Raw genomic sequence first — 7,500 nt, 5'->3', positions numbered from 1 at the left:
TTATACAGTGCGTTACTAACTTCTTACTAACGGAGCGCGAGGGTCGTACTGGGGAATATTGGCCCGAAGTCGTGGCAGTACGGACCGAGCGCAGCAAGGTCCGTACAAAATCGACCGAGGGCCAATATTCCCCAGTACGGCTTGAGCTAGCTCGGTTAGTAAGTAGTTTATTATACGGCTTTTTAATTACCTTTTGCTTCGTTTTTGCAAGCACGTAATCGGCCTGTGGGCATTACGGGAGAATAATGCCCTACAATTGTCACAATTAGCCAATCAGAGCGCTTGTTATATCGGCTACAAACACAAGCCATATAATAAAATACAGTATTCATACCAGCGAGCCCTTGAGCGAATAATGATTCCTCTTGTTTTTTGGTCACAAAATAATTCAAGTTTTTCTTTAATGTCGTTAACAAGGTTTCTGTTGAGATCAGCCGGGTCTCTGTCCTATAAGTTAGTTGCTGTGTCATTGTCAGATGTAACCCCTGCTCTATTTTGTTCTTTCGTTAGCTTTTTGCTTTGAATACGAGACATGACACCGAATGTTATATTTGATCCAATCCCAGCTGATAGAGCGTTTGTCAGATAAACAGCACTTTAGAAGAATGAGGATTAACTATGCCTGGCACCGCCCCGAAGGGGCGGAAGCAGTAAGGAATAATTCCAAAAGGAAGTTACTGTGAGATATACCGAAGTGCCTTTAATTATACTGAACTTACATTCTCAATTAACAAAGAGTATAAAAAAATGAAAAAGGAAAAAACTATTCAGGCTATTACTTTTCAAGATAATCATCAAACTGCAAATAATTCAGGTTTAGTAGTCCATGCATGCGCTTGTCTCGAATATCAAAGAGAGTTGTAAGTTAGCGTTGTTTAATTTTGGAACCTCAATAAACATGAACGCTTTTCATATGTTGTTAGTTTTTTATATAGGTGACAGCAAAAGTCACCTATCAGTGAGTACAGTTCACAGATGCATTATCACGGAAAATCGTACCTTATCCCGTTTTAAAAATAGACTGAGATCTGAGATCAAAACAGGCAGGCTGTACGTTTGAGACACGAAAAAGAGCGTTCGATTATGAGCACTTAAACATTCGGCTCCTTTGAATTTGACAGCCTGACTTTATTTTAAATTTAGTTAAGTCACGTTTCATTGTTTTTTTTTTTATAAATTCGGATGAAAAGGAGTTCAGAACCTCATTTGGCGTGACCAGAACTTGCTTCTTATACATTTTGGGGTTTGCGAGCAATTGAAATTACTTTTAAAAAGAAGCCTTGCTGCGACAAAGTCAAATGGCCAATAGTATAACGTTAGCCACGATTTTAAAAAGCTTTTTTGTGCTTTCGCCCCACTTGTCTCGTCGTTAGTTTGTCATTATCTTATCATAACGCAGTAATAATTTACGATGTTTACAGAAGACCGCGCGACCTCACTCAATTGGAATTTCGAGTTCATTTATTAAGAAAAAGGATGTTTTCAAAGTTCTCCAAATTTGGCAGAAGTGCCTTGAAATCGATGTCAGTAATAAGATGCAATCTGCTCTTAGTAAGCATCACAAATTGCTCTTCCCCCCAACTTCAACATCACTCAGTTACAGCCGGAAATACAGATAATTACCTTCAAATTGTCCCCTATACAATGCTCCTCAATTAAAGATAAACAGCTGGCTTTACCCTAAATTACTAAATGACCTTAACCCCAATATATAGTTAGCATCTAATCACATGCATTTCTGGGTTAAATTAAACCTTAATTTATCAAATGTAGGCGATGGTTTGTAGTAGGACTTTCTAAACATCACGATTATCTTTCTATTTCGAATCTTACGAGAAGATCTTGCCATTTAACTTCATAATTCAACAAATTTTCTTCAAGCTAGGGCTTTGTTCGTTTTCTTTGTTTCTTTCTTATTATTCAACCCTTTTCTCCTCAAGGGTTTTTCCCACGGACGAGTAAAATTGTCTGGTGTTAGACAAAGTCAGTTGAGTCTAGAAGTACAAGGAAGGGTTAGGTTTTTTTGTAAACGTTGGCCGTGTAGCACTTATATTTCACAGAAATAACTATTTTCTACCCATGTAAACCATGTGAGCGTTAGCCCTTCTAATGGAATTGGGCCCACACAAGGATAAAGAAAAACTCTAACTTGGGTGGGAATTGAACGCACGACCTTCGGGTGAGATCACCGCTGCTCTATCGACTGAGCTAGGCACACAACCAACCCAAGCCCCGTAGCATGCATTACTTTACGCACGCGCACGGACATGTGCGTATTATTTACTTCACAGCTGAAGAAACATGTAAGGCACAACTTGATCAAAGCAAGCCTCCTCTTCCTCACTATTCGTCAATTAAAACATACTTTTGGTCTAAAAGCCTTTATTTTGATTGAGTGCTTTACAACTAAAGCAAACAAAAAAGAGTGATCACCCGAACTCAAACAGCACGATGAACCAATCAGAATTCAAAGTACTTACTACTCTCGCAAGTCGCTTGCGTTTGCTTCTCATTGGTTGTTGAAAAAAGGCGCGAGAATTGAAGTGTTGTCCTTAAAGGTCGTGACTTCACCCTGGCTTTTAAAGCTATCAGTAGGCGTGAGACTATTTGATTTCATCTGTTGAACAATAAGTGCTATCCTCTTGAATTTTCCCGCCGCTGCTATAAAGAATAGGGGCCTCCAACGTCAATTTTTGGAAAATATCTGTTCGGAAGACGATTTGAGATCTAGAATTTTTGGAACATTTGTTTTAAAATTTCTTGCTTGCCTGCCTCTCTTAGGATTTTCGAACATCTGAAAACTGGTATAATTGCCCATTTTTAACGGATTTTACCCTAAAAAGGTCACCGAGAATTTTCGGGAGCCTTTTTTTCTGGATGAAATTTCCGGAAAGGTAAGTTTTGATCTCTATAATTTTCGGATCACTAGACTTTCGGCTAGGAAACCAGAACATATGAAAAATTTTAGGGGAGAAAAATATGCCTATATCTACCATTTAAGTACTGAAATACGTTTAACGATGCTACGTTTAAGTGGTTTTGAACTATATTCTCGTTGGGTGCCCCTGTAGAATGGCGAAGACGAAGTGGGCAAAAATTTTGGCTATTTTAAAAGTTTTACGAGATAACACTGGAGTCAGTTCCGATCGATGATGCCCAGATAAGAGAACTACACGCAAGCAGCAAAGGGGATTTAGGAATATTTATGGCAGACTACTTTGGTCATCTAGAAGCGCCTCTTTAATCGCATTGATGCATATGTCGTCCGAATGAAAACGAAAGGAAACAGGAAGGGAGAGGGGACAAACACGCGAGAATTCACACGAACAGCGCCGTGCGCTCCGTTTCCTTTTAAATTCTTGGTACGCATGCAAATTCAAATTTAAAGAAAAGCGTCACCTTGCTTGAGCACCGTCCTGCAAGATGGCATAGCCCACGGTACGCTTTACAGCGAGTTCATGACAAAGTATACAAACTACGTGAGCTTTAGCAAGGGCACTCGCTAAGTTCGAGGGCTCATTGCCCAAACTGAAATCACCACGACAAATGTAGACCCCAAGTTGGTTCAGCTGAACCCCGTGCTAAAAAGAACGCTGTGGTTTACCTAAAATTGTCAAAATGAAGAAAGGGAAGAATGAAGAACTAACCTTGCAGTGTCAGATAACCTGTTTTGCGGTTGCCTTTTTACAAAGAGCCTCATCCAAGTGCTTGAGAAACGAGGCACTTGACATGTAATGACAACAAATGGCCGTGCGAAAGGTAATCACACGGTCAAGATAAATGGGTACACAAAGGGTATGACTAATAATTATACAATAAAATCTCCAAATGGGTAGGTGTGAAAGTTAATCACAAGATAACCATTATGAACGAGAAAAAAGGCTCAAGACGGTAATGATTCCACCGACTTTAATTAAAAGAAGTCGAAGCCAGGAAGGCCGTGGGCTATAATGTGAAATTATGTACCTTTTTCACGCAAATCAGCAAACGAGAAGACAAGACTTCTGGCAGATGACAACAAAGGTAGTAACACAGTTCGATTAATTTCACCCGGAAAAGAAAAAAAAGACCCGTAAATTCAGTTCATTTCAACTAATCATGATACCGAAGGAGCAAACAGCAATATCCGAAAAGCGTACAGCGGACTTTTTACGTGTTCAAACTAATACGAGAGAACCACTCTTCAGCTACACTACATATGAACAGAAATGTAGCAGCTCCCGTAACCTGCTATTGTTTTGCATTGTAAGCAGCTCATATGACACGGTGCACTCAGCAGAATATATCTCCGGTTGACGGGCAACGAACGTTTAACGTTTCAACCAGGAAGGAAATTAAAGAAAATTAATGAAATGAAGTGAGAGATCTGTGTCATTTGTCATAATTTAAAAATGTGTTCATACTAGCTTTTAGCAAACTAATAATGTCTTTTAATTCATACCATAAAGATTTTTAGGTCCTTTTCAGAACTTGGAGTTCCGCATTTCAGTTTCCCTTTCTTAGCTTAAACATTTTCTGAAATCTAAACAGATCTTGTAAGACTACCGTTGAGGGAGTTCAAATTTAATGAAATTTATAATCAGTGTTTTATTTTCCACCGTGAAGCTTGTAGTTCTAACTCTATGACCCAGCAATATTTTGTGAGAACGGTATCTACTCAGTTTAAATATTCACGTGAATACTTTTCAACTGCAAGTCGGTCGATGCCCCCTTGGATCACTTGTCACGCTGGCCGCAATGCGATGTTTGGTAGGATCGAAAATACTGAAAAGAATCGAAAGATTCTACATCTTTCAGAGTGCGGGAAAAAGACTGGGCGTACCTTTTCGTGCCGGTTTGGCCGGCTTGAAACAGGGCATCATCTAAAATGGCACTAGTTTCTCTTAATTAATCTTTCCAGCCTGCACTGAGTCACGTTAATGAGGATCTGATTTAGTAGGAACGAAACTAGAATTCTTTTGCAGGCATTATTTTTCAGTGAGTTCAATCCTGGACCGTTCTGCCTCTCACTGAAGTGACATTGATTATTTGCATATATTTGAACTCTTACAGTAATGAGCAAAATTTGTTGTAAAGTACAGTCGAATATAATAGGACAGAAAATTCACAAAAAGGAAATCACAACGCAATATCCCTTTGAGCTCATAAAACCAATTGACAGCTGATTAATTGCGACACGAAGACAGTAAATATGAATGTGTTATACACATAATTCGCGGATATGATGACCCTAATAAATTCATCACTGAGGAGTTACTGTATTAAACCGTTGTGAAAACGAAAATTCCTTCTCCTTGACTCAATAAGAAACCGTTTAATTTAATTGCAGGAAAACCAGCACAATTGAAATGTTCTTATACACGGCATTTTCATCCAGGTGCTTAAAGAGCCATCAACATTTGGAGGAAGAACTAAACGATTGCCACTTTGTTAAATTAAATAATAACTGATAGTGGTAATGGTGGCCATCCATTATCGGACTTCATTGCTCCCCTTATTCTCGATTAAAACGAATATTAGTGTTTTTACGCACTTTATCAAAAAACGCAAGGGGGTAAAATCAAAAGGCTAAAGTACTTTTTTTACTTAGAAGTTAGCTTTGAGCTTTTACTTACATTGTCATGGCAAAATAAAAATAAACGATGCCATATCTTGTGTAAAATACTTGCCAAATCGTTGATTTTGCACATTATGGCCGCTATGACGGTTGTTGATCTAAACTTGATTATTCGTGGTCATCTATGTTACCGATTGGATTAAGCGCACAACCTCGAATAAGCACCTACCCCCCCCCCCCCCCCCCGGCCAAAAAAAAAAAGAATAATAATAATAATAACAAAGTGCACAAGAGGAATACGGGTATTGGTTAATACGGTATTTCTTAAATGGCTTACAATCTCTAGTTTCATTGTCTAAAAATTTTATGACAAGGTTGGAATTTTTCTCAAAGTTTCAACTGAAATGTCCATGTGGGCGCAAAGTTCTTTCAGCCGCAAAATCTCCCGCTCAAACTTCATGGCAATAGCCCTGCGTGGTGTCCGTGCTTTGAATGTTCCTGGCACAACAAGTCCGTTCTCCAGCCTTCTTGACCCTGTTACTTTAACAGAAACCTCATTATCGTCGTAAGCTCTCAGAAATGTATAGATAAGGTAAGACACTTCCATTGGCACATGTCCTAAAAGCTCGCTGCCAGTATTAGCTTCCAAATACTTCCCAATTATATATTCATCATGTTGTTTGGCTTCCTTGCGACATCCTCGGGGCAGTTAAGTTTCTCTCCCAAAGTTGGAGTCCACGCAGATTTATAAATATGAGGACATCATATAACTGATGTGAATTGCACTTCAAACACAAAGTTCCATTTCAGATAATGAAAACTTGAGCGAGCCATGGCTTTGAACTTCGATTGAATTCACATTGAATGCTCTGGCACTAAAAGCAAGCTGTCCAGTTTGCTAGGCTGCAGCGGAAGCCACTCGTGTTTCCTGTTATGTACCGGGAGTTCTTTAGCTATTGTTCTTGCATGTAATTACCTCAGTTGTGGGATCTAGCACCTTCATGCATTCATGTGATGTGTAAACTGACAGTTCAGATATTTGATTCCAGTGATGTTTAAAACGATATATCACACAAGTCACGTTTTCATCTTTCCTTTGTTCTGAAAGCGTGGAGACTGATGCATCTCAGTCTCGTGCCGGCAAAAAAGCAAGTTTGTACTCGCCCGAATATAAATTAGCAGCTATTAAGTTTGCCGAAGAAAGTAAAACCATCTCTAGCGCTGCAAAAAAGTCCAATGTAGACCGTAACAGAATTCGTGAATGACAAAGCGCCAAGGCAAAACTTCAGGTTGCGGATAACAGGAGGAAAAGTCTACAAGGAGGAGGTAGAAAACCATTTGATGTTGGCCTAGTAGACGAGTTTTTAGAGTGGATATATAACTCAGGTCCAGTGGTTTTCGAGTTTCAAGAGCAATGATTTCGCACAAAGCGCGAGCTATTCATGGGCAAAAATGCAAGGCAGGCCTAGGGCAGGTTTCTCCATCTTTTATTGTAAGTAATGGCTGTTTCCAGAAGTTTATGGCCAGGAATGGGCTGTCTGTGAGGTGCAGTACCACTGATTGGCAGAAAGACCGGGACAGACTTATCGACAAGCTTATCGCCTATATCTTACAAGTACGACGACAGCGAAACAGGCATTCCTACAGTCATAGTGACATTATTGCCATGGACGAAACAGCTGTCTGGCTAGATATGCTGTCCAGCACCACAGTTGACAACGTGGGAGAAAAATCAATTCCACTGAAGACAACAGAACATGAGTAGTCTAAAGTCTTTGTCTGTTTGACAGCAAAGGCAGACGGAACAAAACTAAAGCCCTTTATTGACAGAGAAACAAAGCAGCTTAATGAGGAGTTTAAAAATAAGTGCTAAGTAGCCTCTTCTGTGAACGGATGTGTCGTGTGTGTCGCATTTCGTGTATGTATATCATGAAGTAGGAAAG

Source organism: Montipora capricornis, chromosome 3, assembly GCF_036669925.1.
Source record: "Montipora capricornis isolate CH-2021 chromosome 3, ASM3666992v2, whole genome shotgun sequence".
Classification (NCBI taxonomy): domain Eukaryota; kingdom Metazoa; phylum Cnidaria; class Anthozoa; order Scleractinia; family Acroporidae; genus Montipora; species Montipora capricornis.
This window is presented reverse-complemented; position numbering follows the sequence as displayed.